We start from the raw sequence: 16,620 nt of genomic DNA, 5'->3' as shown, positions 1-16,620 counted from the left end.
AACGGACGTGTGTGTCCTGTTAGCACATTTACCAGGGAGGTTAGCTGCATCACCTCCCTAGCAATTTCATGCCGTCCTCGAAGCGTCAGCCATTGCTTGCTGACAGTGTACTTCGATGAGAAGTGGCCAGATGATGCATCTCTCTCGCCGTCAGTTATAGGCGGGAATCATACTTAATGTAGTTTTCTGCAAGCGTCAGTCGACATCAGACATCTCTGTCTGACCTTTGCCCTTAATGTATCCAGCAAGCTGCCTCCTGACCGTCTCCAGTAAAAGTCCCCTTCGGCAAGCCCCTTGTGCCGAAGGGAAAATTGCCGCCGTTTCTATAGATACAGAGTGTCATTGTTTAATGGGTACAGTTAAGGAACCATAGTAAAATGTTTTGTTGTGAAACTGTCTACTTTTCTCACTTGTGGCCGAGAAAACTGTAACCCTCTCATCTTGGGCTGAAAGAATTATAGATTATGATTGGGCTTACATACATTGACTCGTGAAGTAATACAAAATTATTTCAGTCTTCATTGTATTTGTTTCTGTACAAAATGTGCGTTCTATTGCTATCTGTAGGTAAAAACTGGGTATTGAAAGATAATTTCCGTGAACAGGCACGTGAATATATGGTTCCGTTTCTACAGCATTTACATATAACAGCGTCATGGATAACAGATCATGGAGAATTTTGCTTGTATGTGTAAGGTTAACACACTTCACAATAGAACTGAGGTGACAACAATTTTCACGTTTTGAAGACGCTTGTTGTTACCCATATGTCAATACCCATCTTGTGATTGGCAGACATTTTTAAAAATTGCCCGTCCCTTGTGGGGATCGAACCCACGACTTTTGGTTCAGAAGTCCAACGCGCTATCCTCTGCGGCAAAGGGACGCTGTGCAAGTTCTTTGCTCAGATGTAAGTGATTGTGCAAGACATGACCCCCCGTGCTACATGTCTCGCGTCACTTTTCTGATTTGGTGTTGTCATTGGATCTGTTTTTCAAGGCTTTGATGTCCATTCTAATTGTCAGGCTAACTTTCATAGTTGTCTGAAGCAATTAGATCAAAGACTCATTATTTATGCAACAGACACGATACGTCGCTCCGAATCGCTCTGTTTACCATAGCCCTACTGATTTATACACCTGCGTATTGACAGAGTTTCTCTATACAGTCATAGTAACACAGTCCTGCTATTAGATCCGCTCACGTGCACTGCTTAAAGGTAAATGGGAATTGCATTCTTTAGAACAGCATCCGCTCACAAAGTGGTAAACGACGCACTGGAAACACTGTACAATTAGTAACATTTTTTGACTTTGGTCGACTGCTGTGTCACAGCCGGTCCCCATCATATGTATACACTCCAACAACGGACGTGTGTGTCCTGTTAGCACATTTACCAGGGAGGTTAGCTGCATCACCTCCCTAGCAATTTCATGCCGTCCTCGAAGCGTCAGCCATTGCTTGCTGACAGTGTACTTCGATGAGAAGTGGCCAGATGATGCATCTCTCTCGCCGTCAGTTATAGGCGGGAATCATACTTAATGTAGTTTTCTGCAAGCGTCAGTCGACATCAGACATCTCTGTCTGACCTTTGCCCTTAATGTATCCAGCAAGCTGCCTCCTGACCGTCTCCAGTAAAAGTCCCCTTCGGCAAGCCCCTTGTGCTGAAGGGAAAATTGCCGCCGTTTCTATAGATACAGAGTGTCATTGTTTAATGGGTACAGTTAAGGAACCATAGTAAAATGTTTTGTTGTGAAACTGTCTACTTTTCTCACTTGTGGCCGAGAAAACTGTAACCCTCTCATCTTGGGCTGAAAGAATTATACATTATGATTGGGCTTACATACATTGACTCGTGAAGTAATACAAAATTATTTCAGTCTTCATTGTATTTGTTTCTGTACAAAATGTGCGTTCTATTGCTATCTGTAGGTAAAACTGGGTATTGAAAGATAATTTCCGTGAACAGGCACGTGAATATATGGTTCCGTTTCTACAGCATTTACATATAACAGCGTCATGGATAACAGATCATGGAGAATTTTGCTTGTATGTGTAAGGTTAACACACTTCACAATAGAACTGAGGTCACAACAATTTTCACGTTTTGAAGACACTTGTTGTTACCCATATGTCAATACCCATCTTGTGATTGGCAGACATTTTTAAAAATTGCCCGTCCCTTGTGGGGATCGAACCCACGACCTTTGGATTAGAAGTCCAACGCGCTATCCTCTGCGCCAAAGGGACGCTGTGCAAGTTCTTTGCTCAGATGTAAGTGATTGTGCAAGACATGACCCCCCGTGCTACATGTCTCGCGTCACTTTTCTGATTTGGTGTTGTCATTGGATCTGTTTTTCAAGGCTTTGATGTCCATTCTAATTGTCAGGCTAACTTTCATAGTTGTCTGAAGCAATTAGATCAAAGACTCATTATTTATGCAACAGACACGATACGTCGCTCCGAATCGCTCTGTTTACCATAGCCCTACTGATTTATACACCTGCGTATTGACAGAGTTTCTCTATACAGTCATAGTAACACAGTCCTGCTATTAGATCCGCTCACGTGCACTGCTTAAAGGTAAATGGGAATTGCATTCTTTAGAACAGCATCCGCTCACAAAGTGGTAAACGACGCACTGGAAACACTGTACAATTAGTAACATTTTTTGACTTTGGTCGACTGCTGTGTCACAGCCGGTCCCCATCATATGTATACACTCCAACAACGGACGTGTGTGTCCTGTTAGCACATTTACCAGGGAGGTTAGCTGCATCACCTCCCTAGCAATTTCATGCCGTCCTCGAAGCGTCAGCCATTGCTTGCTGACAGTGTACTTCGATGAGAAGTGGCCAGATGATGCATCTCTCTCGCCGTCAGTTATAGGCGGGAATCATACTTAATGTAGTTTTCTGCAAGCGTCAGTCGACATCAGACATCTCTGTCTGACCTTTGCCCTTAATGTATCCAGCAAGCTGCCTCCTGACCGTCTCCAGTAAAAGTCCCCTTCGGCAAGCCCCTTGTGCTGAAGGGAAAATTGCCGCCGTTTCTATAGATACAGAGTGTCATTGTTTAATGGGTACAGTTAAGGAACCATAGTAAAATGTTTTGTTGTGAAACTGTCTACTTTTCTCACTTGTGGCCGAGAAAACTGTAACCCTCTCATCTTGGGCTGAAAGAATTATAGATTATGATTGGGCTTACATACATTGACTCGTGAAGTAATACAAAATTATTTCAGTCTTCATTGTATTTGTTTCTGTACAAAATGTGCGTTCTATTGCTATCTGTAGGTAAAAACTGGGTATTGAAAGATAATTTCCGTGAACAGGCACGTGAATATATGGTTCCGTTTCTACAGCATTTACATATAACAGCGTCATGGATAACAGATCATGGAGAATTTTGCTTGTATGTGTAAGGTTAACACACTTCACAATAGAACTGAGGTCACAACAATTTTCACGTTTTGAAGACGCTTGTTGTTACCCATATGTCAATACCCATCTTGTGATTGGCAGACATTTTTAAAAATTGCCCGTCCCTTGTGGGGATCGAACCCACGACCTTTGGATTAGAAGTCCAACGCGCTATCCTCTGCGCCAAAGGGACGCTGTGCAAGTTCTTTGCTCAGATGTAAGTGATTGTGCAAGACATGACCCCCCGTGCTACATGTCTCGCGTCACTTTTCTGATTTGGTGTTGTCATTGGATCTGTTTTTCAAGGCTTTGATGTCCATTCTAATTGTTAGGCTAACTTTCATAGTTGTCTGAAGCAATTAGATCAAAGACTCATTATTTATGCAACAGACACGATACGTCGCTCCGAATCGCTCTGTTTACCATAGCCCTACTGATTTATACACCTGCGTATTGACAGAGTTTCTCTATACAGTCATAGTAACACAGTCCTGCTATTAGATCCGCTCACGTGCACTGCTTAAAGGTAAATGGGAATTGCATTCTTTAGAACAGCATCCGCTCACAAAGTGGTAAACGACGCACTGGAAACACTGTACAATTAGTAACATTTTTTGACTTTGGTCGACTGCTGTGTCACAGCCGGTCCCCATCATATGTATACACTCCAACAACGGACGTGTGTGTCCTGTTAGCACATTTACCAGGGAGGTTAGCTGCATCACCTCCCTAGCAATTTCATGCCGTCCTCGAAGCGTCAGCCATTGCTTGCTGACAGTGTACTTCGATGAGAAGTGGCCAGATGATGCATCTCTCTCGCCGTCAGTTATAGGCGGGAATCATACTTAATGTAGTTTTCTGCAAGCGTCAGTCGACATCAGACATCTCTGTCTGACCTTTGCCCTTAATGTATCCAGCAAGCTGCCTCCTGACCGTCTCCAGTAAAAGTCCCCTTCGGCAAGCCCCTTGTGCTGAAGGGAAAATTGCCGCCGTTTCTATAGATACAGAGTGTCATTGTTTAATGGGTACAGTTAAGGAACCATAGTAAAATGTTTTGTTGTGAAACTGTCTACTTTTCTCACTTGTGGCCGAGAAAACTGTAACCCTCTCATCTTGGGCTGAAAGAATTATAGATTATGATTGGGCTTACATACATTGACTCGTGAAGTAATACAAAATTATTTCAGTCTTCATTGTATTTGTTTCTGTACAAAATGTGCGTTCTATTGCTATCTGTAGGTAAAAACTGGGTATTGAAAGATAATTTCCGTGAACAGGCACGTGAATATATGGTTCCGTTTCTACAGCATTTACATATAACAGCGTCATGGATAACAGATCATGGAGAATTTTGCTTGTATGTGTAAGGTTAACACACTTCACAATAGAACTGAGGTCACAACAATTTTCACGTTTTGAAGACGCTTGTTGTTACCCATATGTCAATACCCATCTTGTGATTGGCAGACATTTTTAAAAATTGCCCGTCCCTTGTGGGGATCGAACCCACGACCTTTGGATTAGAAGTCCCACGCGCTATCCTCTGCGCCAAAGGGACGCTGTGCAAGTTCTTTGCTCAGATGTAAGTGATTGTGCAAGACATGACCCCCCGTGCTACATGTCTCGCGTCACTTTTCTGATTTGGTGTTGTCATTGGATCTGTTTTTCAAGGCTTTGATGTCCATTCTAATTGTTAGGCTAACTTTCATAGTTGTCTGAAGCAATTAGATCAAAGACTCATTATTTATGCAACAGACACGATACGTCGCTCCGAATCGCTCTGTTTACCATAGCCCTACTGATTTATACACCTGCGTATTGACAGAGTTTCTCTATACAGTCATAGTAACACAGTCCTGCTATTAGATCCGCTCACGTGCACTGCTTAAAGGTAAATGGGAATTGCATTCTTTAGAACAGCATCCGCTCACAAAGTGGTAAACGACGCACTGGAAACACTGTACAATTAGTAACATTTTTTGACTTTGGTCGACTGCTGTGTCACAGCCGGTCCCCATCATATGTATACACTCCAACAACGGACGTGTGTGTCCTGTTAGCACATTTACCAGGGAGGTTAGCTGCATCACCTCCCTAGCAATTTCATGCCGTCCTCGAAGCGTCAGCCATTGCTTGCTGACAGTGTACTTCGATGAGAAGTGGCCAGATGATGCATCTCTCTCGCCGTCAGTTATAGGCGGGAATCATACTTAATGTAGTTTTCTGCAAGCGTCAGTCGACATCAGACATCTCTGTCTGACCTTTGCCCTTAATGTATCCAGCAAGCTGCCTCCTGACCGTCTCCAGTAAAAGTCCCCTTCGGCAAGCCCCTTGTGCTGAAGGGAAAATTGCCGCCGTTTCTATAGATACAGAGTGTCATTGTTTACTGGGTACAGTTAAGGAACCATAGTAAAATGTTTTGTTGTGAAACTGTCTACTTTTCTCACTTGTGGCCGAGAAAACTGTAACCCTCTCATCTTGGGCTGAAAGAATTATAGATTATGATTGGGCTTACATACATTGACTCGTGAAGTAATACAAAATTATTTCAGTCTTCATTGTATTTGTTTCTGTACAAAATGTGCGTTCTATTGCTATCTGTAGGTAAAAACTGGGTATTGAAAGATAATTTCCGTGAACAGGCACGTGAATATATGGTTCCGTTTCTACAGCATTTACATATAACAGCGTCATGGATAACAGATCATGGAGAATTTTGCTTGTATGTGTAAGGTTAACACACTTCACAATAGAACTGAGGTCACAACAATTTTCACGTTTTGAAGACGCTTGTTGTTACCCATATGTCAATACCCATCTTGTGATTGGCAGACATTTTTAAAAATTGCCCGTCCCTTGTGGGGATCGAACCCACGACCTTTGGATTAGAAGTCCAACGCGCTATCCTCTGCGCCAAAGGGACGCTGTGCAAGTTCTTTGCTCAGATGTAAGTGATTGTGCAAGACATGACCCCCCGTGCTACATGTCTCGCGTCACTTTTCTGATTTGGTGTTGTCATTGGATCTGTTTTTCAAGGCTTTGATGTCCATTCTAATTGTTAGGCTAACTTTCATAGTTGTCTGAAGCAATTAGATCAAAGACTCATTATTTATGCAACAGACACGATACGTCGCTCCGAATCGCTCTGTTTACCATAGCCCTACTGATTTATACACCTGCGTATTGACAGAGTTTCTCTATACAGTCATAGTAACACAGTCCTGCTATTAGATCCGCTCACGTGCACTGCTTAAAGGTAAATGGGAATTGCATTCTTTAGAACAGCATCCGCTCACAAAGTGGTAAACGACGCACTGGAAACACTGTACAATTAGTAACATTTTTTGACTTTGGTCGACTGCTGTGTCACAGCCGGTCCCCATCATATGTATACACTCCAACAACGGACGTGTGTGTCCTGTTAGCACATTTACCAGGGAGGTTAGCTGCATCACCTCCCTAGCAATTTCATGCCGTCCTCGAAGCGTCAGCCATTGCTTGCTGACAGTGTACTTCGATGAGAAGTGGCCAGATGATGCATCTCTCTCGCCGTCAGTTATAGGCGGGAATCATACTTAATGTAGTTTTCTGCAAGCGTCAGTCGACATCAGACATCTCTGTCTGACCTTTGCCCTTAATGTATCCAGCAAGCTGCCTCCTGACCGTCTCCAGTAAAAGTCCCCTTCGGCAAGCCCCTTGTGCTGAAGGGAAAATTGCCGCCGTTTCTATAGATACAGAGTGTCATTGTTTACTGGGTACAGTTAAGGAACCATAGTAAAATGTTTTGTTGTGAAACTGTCTACTTTTCTCACTTGTGGCCGAGAAAACTGTAACCCTCTCATCTTGGGCTGAAAGAATTATAGATTATGATTGGGCTTACATACATTGACTCGTGAAGTAATACAAAATTATTTCAGTCTTCATTGTATTTGTTTCTGTACAAAATGTGCGTTCTATTGCTATCTGTAGGTAAAAACTGGGTATTGAAAGATAATTTCCGTGAACAGGCACGTGAATATATGGTTCCGTTTCTACAGCATTTACATATAACAGCGTCATGGATAACAGATCATGGAGAATTTTGCTTGTATGTGTAAGGTTAACACACTTCACAATAGAACTGAGGTCACAACAATTTTCACGTTTTGAAGACGCTTGTTGTTACCCATATGTCAATACCCATCTTGTGATTGGCAGACATTTTTAAAAATTGCCCGTCCCTTGTGGGGATCGAACCCACGACCTTTGGATTAGAAGTCCAACGCGCTATCCTCTGCGCCAAAGGGACGCTGTGCAAGTTCTTTGCTCAGATGTAAGTGATTGTGCAAGACATGACCCCCCGTGCTACATGTCTCGCGTCACTTTTCTGATTTGGTGTTGTCATTGGATCTGTTTTTCAAGGCTTTGATGTCCATTCTAATTGTTAGGCTAACTTTCATAGTTGTCTGAAGCAATTAGATCAAAGACTCATTATTTATGCAACAGACACGATACGTCGCTCCGAATCGCTCTGTTTACCATAGCCCTACTGATTTATACACCTGCGTATTGACAGAGTTTCTCTATACAGTCATAGTAACACAGTCCTGCTATTAGATCCGCTCACGTGCACTGCTTAAAAGTAAATGGGAATTGTATTCTTTAGAACAGCATCCGCTCACAAAGTGGTAAACGACGCACTGGAAACACTGTACAATTAGTAACATTTTTTGACTTTGGTCGACTGCTGTGTCACAGCCGGTCCCCATCATATGTATACACTCCAACAACGGACGTGTGTGTCCTGTTAGCACATTTACCAGGGAGGTTAGCTGCATCACCTCCCTAGCAATTTCATGCCGTCCTCGAAGCGTCAGCCATTGCTTGCTGACAGTGTACTTCGATGAGAAGTGGCCAGATGATGCATCTCTCTCGCCGTCAGTTATAGGCGGGAATCATACTTAATGTAGTTTTCTGCAAGCGTCAGTCGACATCAGACATCTCTGTCTGACCTTTGCCCTTAATGTATCCAGCAAGCTGCCTCCTGACCGTCTCCAGTAAAAGTCCCCTTCGGCAAGCCCCTTGTGCTGAAGGGAAAATTGCCGCCGTTTCTATAGATACAGAGTGTCATTGTTTAATGGGTACAGTTAAGGAACCATAGTAAAATGTTTTGTTGTGAAACTGTCTACTTTTCTCACTTGTGGCCTAGAAAACTGTAACCCTCTCATCTTGGGCTGAAAGAATTATACATTATGATTGGGCTTACATACATTGACTCGTGAAGTAATACAAAATTATTTCAGTCTTCATTGTATTTGTTTCTGTACAAAATGTGCGTTCTATTGCTATCTGTAGGTAAAAACTGGGTATTGAAAGATAATTTCCGTGAACAGGCACGTGAATATATGGTTCCGTTTCTACAGCATTTACATATAACAGCGTCATGGATAACAGATCATGGAGAATTTTGCTTGTATGTGTAAGGTTAACACACTTCACAATAGAACTGAGGTCACAACAATTTTCACGTTTTGAAGACGCTTGTTGTTACCCATATGTCAATACCCATCTTGTGATTGGCAGACATTTTTAAAAATTGCCCGTCCCTTGTGGGGATCGAACCCACGACCTTTGGATTAGAAGTCCAACGCGCTATCCTCTGCGCCAAAGGGACGCTGTGCAAGTTCTTTGCTCAGATGTAAGTGATGGTGCAAGACATGACCCCCCGTGCTACATGTCTCGCGTCACTTTTCTGATTTGGTGTTGTCATTGGATCTGTTTTTCAAGGCTTTGATGTCCATTCTAATTGTTAGGCTAACTTTCATAGTTGTCTGAAGCAATTAGATCAAAGACTCATTATTTATGCAACAGACACGATACGTCGCTCCGAATCGCTCTGTTTACCATAGCCCTACTGATTTATACACCTGCGTATTGACAGAGTTTCTCTATATAGTCATAGTAACACAGTCCTGCTATTAGATCCGCTCACGTGCACTGCTTAAAGGTAAATGGGAATTGCATTCTTTAGAACAGCATCCGCTCACAAAGTGGTAAACGACGCACTGGAAACACTGTACAATTAGTAACATTTTTTGACTTTGGTCGACTGCTGTGTCACAGCCGGTCCCCATCATATGTATACACTCCAACAACGGACGTGTGTGTCCTGTTAGCACATTTACCAGGGAGGTTAGCTGCATCACCTCCCTAGCAATTTCATGCCGTCCTCGAAGCGTCAGCCATTGCTTGCTGACAGTGTACTTCGATGAGAAGTGGCCAGATGATGCATCTCTCTCGCCGTCAGTTATAGGCGGGAATCATACTTAATGTAGCTTTCTGCAAGCGTCAGTCGACATCAGACATCTCTGTCTGACCTTTGCCCTTAATGTATCCAGCAAGCTGCCTCCTGACCGTCTCCAGTAAAAGTCCCCTTCGGCAAGCCCCTTGTGCTGAAGGGAAAATTGCCGCCGTTTCTATAGATACAGAGTGTCATTGTTTAATGGGTACAGTTAAGGAACCATAGTAAAATGTCTTGTTGTGAAACTGTCTACTTTTCTCACTTGTGGCCGAGAAAACTGTAACCCTCTCATCTTGGGCTGAAAGAATTATACATTATGATTGGGCTTACATACATTGACTCGTGAAGTAATACAAAATTATTTCAGTCTTCATTGTATTTGTTTCTGTACAAAATGTGCGTTCTATTGCTATCTGTAGGTAAAAACTGGGTATTGAAAGATAATTTCCGTGAACAGGCACGTGAATATATGGTTCCGTTTCTACAGCATTTACATATAACAGCGTCATGGATAACAGATCATGGAGAATTTTGCTTGTATGTGTAAGGTTAACACACTTCACAATAGAACTGAGGTCACAACAATTTTCACGTTTTGAAGACGCTTGTTGTTACCCATATGTCAATACCCATCTTGTGATTGGCAGACATTTTTAAAAATTGCCCGTCCCTTGTGGGGATCGAACCCACGACCTTTGGATTAGAAGTCCAACGCGCTATCCTCTGCGCCAAAGGGACGCTGTGCAAGTTCTTTGCTCAGATGTAAGTGATTGTGCAAGACATGACCCCCCGTGCTACATGTCTCGCGTCACTTTTCTGATTTGGTGTTGTCATTGGATCTGTTTTTCAAGGCTTTGATGTCCATTCTAATTGTTAGGCTAACTTTCATAGTTGTCTGAAGCAATTAGATCAAAGACTCATTATTTATGCAACAGACACGATACGTCGCTCCGAATCGCTCTGTTTACCATAGCCCTACTGATTTATACACCTGCGTATTGACAGAGTTTCTCTATATAGTCATAGTAACACAGTCCTGCTATTAGATCCGCTCACGTGCACTGCTTAAAGGTAAATGGGAATTGCATTCTTTAGAACAGCATCCGCTCACAAAGTGGTAAACGACGCACTGGAAACACTGTACAATTAGTAACATTTTTTGACTTTGGTCGACTGCTGTGTCACAGCCGGTCCCCATCATATGTATACACTCCAACAACGGACGTGTGTGTCCTGTTAGCACATTTACCAGGGAGGTTAGCTGCATCACCTCCCTAGCAATTTCATGCCGTCCTCGAAGCGTCAGCCATTGCTTGCTGACAGTGTACTTCGATGAGAAGTGGCCAGATGATGCATCTCTCTCGCCGTCAGTTATAGGCGGGAATCATACTTAATGTAGTTTTCTGCAAGCGTCAGTCGACATCAGACATCTCTGTCTGACCTTTGCCCTTAATGTATCCAGCAAGCTGCCTCCTGACCGTCTCCAGTAAAAGTCCCCTTCGGCAAGCCCCTTGTGCTGAAGGGAAAATTGCCGCCGTTTCTATAGATACAGAGTGTCATTGTTTAATGGGTACAGTTAAGGAACCATAGTAAAATGTCTTGTTGTGAAACTGTCTACTTTTCTCACTTGTGGCCGAGAAAACTGTAACCCTCTCATCTTGGGCTGAAAGAATTATACATTATGATTGGGCTTACATACATTGACTCGTGAAGTAATACAAAATTATTTCAGTCTTCATTGTATTTGTTTCTGTACAAAATGTGCGTTCTATTGCTATCTGTAGGTAAAAACTGGGTATTGAAAGATAATTTCCGTGAACAGGCACGTGAATATATGGTTCCGTTTCTACAGCATTTACATATAACAGCGTCATGGATAACAGATCATGGAGAATTTTGCTTGTATGTGTAAGGTTAACACACTTCACAATAGAACTGAGGTCACAACAATTTTCACGTTTTGAAGACGCTTGTTGTTACCCATATGTCAATACCCATCTTGTGATTGGCAGACATTTTTAAAAATTGCCCGTCCCTTGTGGGGATCGAACCCACGACCTTTGGATTAGAAGTCCAACGCGCTATCCTCTGCGCCAAATTTTTTTTTTTTTTTTTTTTTTTTTTTTGTTAAAGTGTTTTTTTTAGGGCCTCCCTTCTCCCCTTACAGCCCTCCTTGCGCTCTCCATGAATGCCTTCCTTGGCGAGCTTCTTCAGCTATAGCAAAAGAAATCAAAGTCTCCAGATTCACTGGCGTCGTACAACAATACACGAAAGGTATTCTATTTCTTCCGGATTACAAGGAATTCATTGCTTCGTCTTCTTTTTAGTAGAAGTGTAACGAAAAATAGAAATCGTTCTCAAAACCAAGAAAAAAAAATGTCTCCCCTCAAAAACAAAAAATGAGGAATAAGAAAGAAAAGAAAACCGCAGGTTCTTCAAGCGCCTTAGGCGAAATGATAACGAAAAGAGTCTGCAGTGTTTACTTGTACTTGAGAACTTCACCGTGGAAATGTTGACAGGAATCACCCAATTCCCTGTTTCTCAAACAGTATGGTTAACATATTCCCAAAATCCCTCTTAATGTTCGGGAACTGGTTTCTTCGCCAATATGCCGTTTCCATATAAGCAGTAAAGGCATGAATATCGTCGTCTCCGTGTTTAGTTATGACGTAATTGACAAAATGTCCCAGCATCCACATAACAGTATTGTTTTTCGTTTTGGGGTAATACCGTGTATCAGGCCACAGGAGGATATCAGTTGTATAAAGACTTTCAGTGCTACGTGTGAGCAGCGCCAATCGTTTCCGCACCCAATGCCAGTTGAACTGATGCCCGCAGCAAGTAAACCTGTGCCTCAGAGTGTCTACTAATCCACATTTGAGGCAGTTGGCAGTAGCACTTAAGCCAATGCGGTGGAGTTTTTCGTTGGTTGGAATAAGATTGTGGACTACTGTATACCAGGCGGAAAGCACATCGGAGGAATGAATTTTGAGAGTAATATTGGTCCACACTGCCGTCCAGACGATTCTTGGGTAGTGCATTTCAATTGTATTTGGAGCTTCGTACTTCTGCCACTGAGCAATGATGAACACTGTCGTGAGACAAGGACTTGTGAAAACTATGTCACCTAAGTAACTCATTTCGAGGTAATAAACACCGACATGTTGCAATTGAAAGTTGAGTTTCCCGATGTCAATTGGCGGTGTCATACATTGAGGGCGAACAATGCGAAACAGCTTCGATGTGATAGTATGGGGCATCGTGATAATTAACACAGTTGTTCGTTTTATATAGAGTGCTGTCGCCTTTCGACGGATATCAGCGAGTTGCAGGCCCCCAGCTTGCACTGACTTAGACAGTGTGGTATAGGTTAACTTAAAAATATGACCGAGCCACACAAACCTGCTGGACAAACGCATGATCTTATGGGCTTGCATTTTGGGAAGGGGGAACACCTGAGCGACATAATAAGCTTTACAGAGTATGTATGTATTCAAAATCCTGATCTTCTGGAGGATATTTGTCGATCGCCAGGTGTTTTCCACTATAGCTCCCTGTATTCGATTGGCAGTAAGTTTCCAGTTTTTAGCTGCCATACGTAAGGGACACCTATCGATGATGATTCCCAGAGCAACATGTTGTTCGACGATCTGTGCCCATGGTATAGCAAGAGAGTCGAAGCCCCGTAAGCGGAGAACCTTACATTTACCCTCACTGAGTTTCGCTCCAGAAGCAGTGCTGTAAGTATCAATCTCAGCCCGCAATTGGGCCACTTCAGACTCATGACGTAGGATAACAGCAACATCATCGGCGTAAGCCCTCACAGTAAGATTGCTCCCTAAGACAGAAAGGCCAGTTAAGGTGATACACAATCTCTTCAGAAATGGCTCGAGCGACAAAACAAAGAGCGACATCGACAACGGACTGCCTTGCGGGACACCTCGTCGTATACTAACAGCTTGTGTCAGCTGACCGTTAACGGTGATCCTAGCAGTAATGCCTGTTATCATATTCCGAATGACTGCCACAGCTCGTTCTTCGAGTCCAATTCGTTGCAGGATGCGTTCTAAATAGTGATGACTAACGCGGTCGAAAGCTTTGCAAAAGTCAAGAAAAAGGAAAGCACATTTGATGTTGGTGACGGCCGCTACTGAAATAACGTCTCTGTACTCCGCAACCGGAGTCATAATGGATCTCCCTGGAAGGCAAGACTGATGGGAGTGAATAACTTTCCCAAGGATGGGGGTCATTCTGCTATTAATCGCTCGGGCAATCGTTTTATAATCAAAGTTCAATAATGTGATTGGACGGAGATTATCAACTCGCTTGTGACCAGTTCTCTTCGGGACTAAAACAATTCTACCCACTTTGAACTCGGCAGGAAGAGGACCACCACGCATGACTTCGTTAACAATTTCAGTAAAAGTACCACCAAGGACATTCCAGAATTTAATATAAAATTCCTTGGGCAAACCATCAGGACCAGGCGATTTAAAGGAAGGCGACTTGGAGATCAAGGCTAAAACTTCCTCGGGAGTGAAATCCGATAAAAAGTCGACATTTTCAGCAGGAGTAATCGCCCTATCAAAAACATTGACCACGGCACTGACTGCAGGGTCGTTGACAATCCCACTGGAATACAGTCGTTGGAAATGTTGGTGAATTTCACTAACAATGGCCGCTTGAGTAGAGAGTAATTCCCCATTATCTCTTTCCAAAACATCAATGAAAGCTCGGCGGCGGCGTGATAAATGCTTGAATAAATGGTACATAGATGTCATTTCGTCCGCTAAAACAGATTTAGGTTTGGATTTAACCTTCAGACCTTCCAACTGTTGACGCTTCAAGCTGACAAGTTTAGCCTTGACACGTTGAATTGATGGAAAGTTAGTGGTGGTCGCAGTGGATGAATCATACAGTTGTCGCAGCACAGTGTAGTAAAACTCAAAGGTTTGCTTGCAGGCGCGTGCTTTCTGAGCACTGTAATAAATGAGACTCTTTCGAAGCTTTGGTTTCGCAACAGTGGTCCACCATATCGCCTTAGTCGGATAAAAAGTGATGGAACGCAAACAAGTTACCCACACATGCCTGATAACATCAAATATTTCAGCGTCCGCCAGATGCGATACGTTTAACATCCACGGGGAACGAAATAATTTGGTAGGCTGTCGATTTAAGCGAACTGTTGCCGCAACAGCGCAATGGTCGCTAAAACTAGCCGGGATTACGTCAACCGCTAGGAGTCTGTCACTGATACAGTCCGATAGATAAATTCTATCCAGACGGCTGCATGAAGTACCGGTGAAAAAAGTAAATTTAACTAAAGTAGGATACTTCAGTTCCCAAGCATCTTTCAGCTTAATATTCTTAACGAGCTCGTGCAGTTCTTTACAGTAGTTAAAATTAGGAGACTGATCGTTTTTACGTAGAACACAGTTGAAGTCACCTCCTATGATCAGGTTTGGAGGACTTCTCCGCAACAGATACGTAACCTCCTCCTTATAAAAACGTGACCGTTCGAATTTGTTGCTGGTGCCTGACGGGGCATATAAGTTAACAAGGGTTACATCAAATATTTTACAGCTCACTCCTCGACCGGAATCTAAAAACTCGATCTCCTCAACTGGAATACCTTCCCGTAATAAAAGTGCGGTACCTGTACTTTCCTCAGGAGCAACGTTTGATATGGTTTTAAAACCAGAGATGAAGAGATTCAAAACAGTAACTTCCTGCAACAACACAATATCTGCGTCAGATTCGTAGAGAAACTGCTGTAGTGCCGCAATTTTGAGATCAGATCGAATCTTATTTATGTTCAGGGAGACGAATTTGTACGCTTGCGCCATTATGACAGTGAGGGACGTAAAGGGTCACTAAACAATACTGGTTGCATTACAATGTCAGAGAAACGTCGGAATGGATTGCATTGTCGGGAGAATCACGAACGGTCACTTGGGTGTCGTTGGGTTTGTTTTTCTTCCGTACTGCGTTGACGTTTGGTTGAACTTTGGTCCTACTACGTGCTCTGCTAGGGAACACATCGGCAGACGGAGGTGTGGGAGGGTCCTGAGTTACTTCGCAATCCATAACGTGATGGGACGCCTCAGCCATCGGATCTACAGAAAGAACTGGCTCAGAAGGTGGCCGGCACTCAATTTCCACCTTAGGACAAGTTTGTTTGTTGTCACTAGCACGAACTTCGTGTTTGTTTGGAGACGGACGTTGACTTCCTTCCGTTGGTACACAAGTACTGCCTTCCTCGTTATGCATTTCGGAAACACTCGCTTGTTGTGATTCGGCCTGTGGTGACGTCGCGAATTCAGGCGGCGTGCTCGGCTGTTGTGGTGCCAAAGCTGCCTGTACGTCACTCGGAATGACGTCAATAGCCGCAGCGTCGACAGCTGCGTGTGACGGTTCAGAAAAACTTGAGTCATTTACCGTAACCGGCATCTCTTTTGGGACGCCGTGTTCTAATTCCTGGAGATCCTCGTCCGGACTATCATCATCACACGTTCGACGCCGTTTGTGGCTCAGCTGCTGCACGTCAGATTTGGAATCAGGCGTATCTGTAACCGGTTGTGAAGGAAAGGGTGGAAATTCGGCAACAGGCAAACCAGGCCCCGGGGGCAATATTTCACTATCACTAGGGCGTTCGATATCCGTGATGGGTGCCTCCCTAACAAGATCGGCCAATGTCAATTTTTTACGCTGTTCCAAAGAACTTTTGAGAACAAAGACACGTTTAGGGCAGTTCGTACGCAAGTGGCCAGTTTCATTACAAATAAAGCATGTGCCTGGTTGCCCACTGTACGTGACATGCACTTTATACCCACAAACAAGAAGATGGGAGGGGATATCTTGCTTGACGTGCATTTCGACTGACCGGACTCCACTAAAACACTGTAACCGATGTTGATT

General features: G+C 43.3%; 9 non-coding genes across 9 annotated transcripts; all 9 read right to left on the bottom strand.

Moving 5' to 3' along the window:
- Window positions 1-813: 813 nt before the first annotated feature.
- Window positions 814-886, bottom strand: Trnar-ucu (transfer RNA arginine (anticodon UCU)). Its single transcript has one exon. It is a non-coding gene; the product is annotated as a tRNA-Arg (tRNA).
- Window positions 887-2,177: 1,291 nt separating this feature from the next.
- On the bottom strand, window positions 2,178-2,250 carry Trnar-ucu (transfer RNA arginine (anticodon UCU)). The gene has a single exon. It is a non-coding gene; the product is annotated as a tRNA-Arg (tRNA).
- Window positions 2,251-3,542: 1,292 nt separating this feature from the next.
- On the bottom strand, window positions 3,543-3,615 carry Trnar-ucu (transfer RNA arginine (anticodon UCU)). Its single transcript has one exon. It is a non-coding gene; the product is annotated as a tRNA-Arg (tRNA).
- Window positions 3,616-4,907: 1,292 nt separating this feature from the next.
- Window positions 4,908-4,980, bottom strand: Trnar-ucu (transfer RNA arginine (anticodon UCU)). The gene has a single exon. It is a non-coding gene; the product is annotated as a tRNA-Arg (tRNA).
- A 1,292-nt stretch (window positions 4,981-6,272) lies between these two features.
- Trnar-ucu (transfer RNA arginine (anticodon UCU)) lies at window positions 6,273-6,345 on the bottom strand. Its single transcript has one exon. It is a non-coding gene; the product is annotated as a tRNA-Arg (tRNA).
- A 1,292-nt stretch (window positions 6,346-7,637) lies between these two features.
- Trnar-ucu (transfer RNA arginine (anticodon UCU)) lies at window positions 7,638-7,710 on the bottom strand. The gene has a single exon. It is a non-coding gene; the product is annotated as a tRNA-Arg (tRNA).
- A 1,292-nt stretch (window positions 7,711-9,002) lies between these two features.
- On the bottom strand, window positions 9,003-9,075 carry Trnar-ucu (transfer RNA arginine (anticodon UCU)). Its single transcript has one exon. It is a non-coding gene; the product is annotated as a tRNA-Arg (tRNA).
- A 1,292-nt stretch (window positions 9,076-10,367) lies between these two features.
- On the bottom strand, window positions 10,368-10,440 carry Trnar-ucu (transfer RNA arginine (anticodon UCU)). Its single transcript has one exon. It is a non-coding gene; the product is annotated as a tRNA-Arg (tRNA).
- A 1,281-nt stretch (window positions 10,441-11,721) lies between these two features.
- Window positions 11,722-11,805, bottom strand: Trnar-ucu (transfer RNA arginine (anticodon UCU)). The gene has a single exon. It is a non-coding gene; the product is annotated as a tRNA-Arg (tRNA).
- Between the last annotated feature and the right edge of the window lie 4,815 nt (window positions 11,806-16,620).

Source organism: Schistocerca nitens, chromosome 1 (genome assembly GCF_023898315.1).
Source record: "Schistocerca nitens isolate TAMUIC-IGC-003100 chromosome 1, iqSchNite1.1, whole genome shotgun sequence".
Classification (NCBI taxonomy): Eukaryota; Metazoa; Arthropoda; class Insecta; order Orthoptera; family Acrididae; genus Schistocerca; species Schistocerca nitens.
The sequence above is the reverse complement of the archived record's forward strand: the minus strand, read 5'-3'. Positions and strand labels throughout refer to the sequence as shown.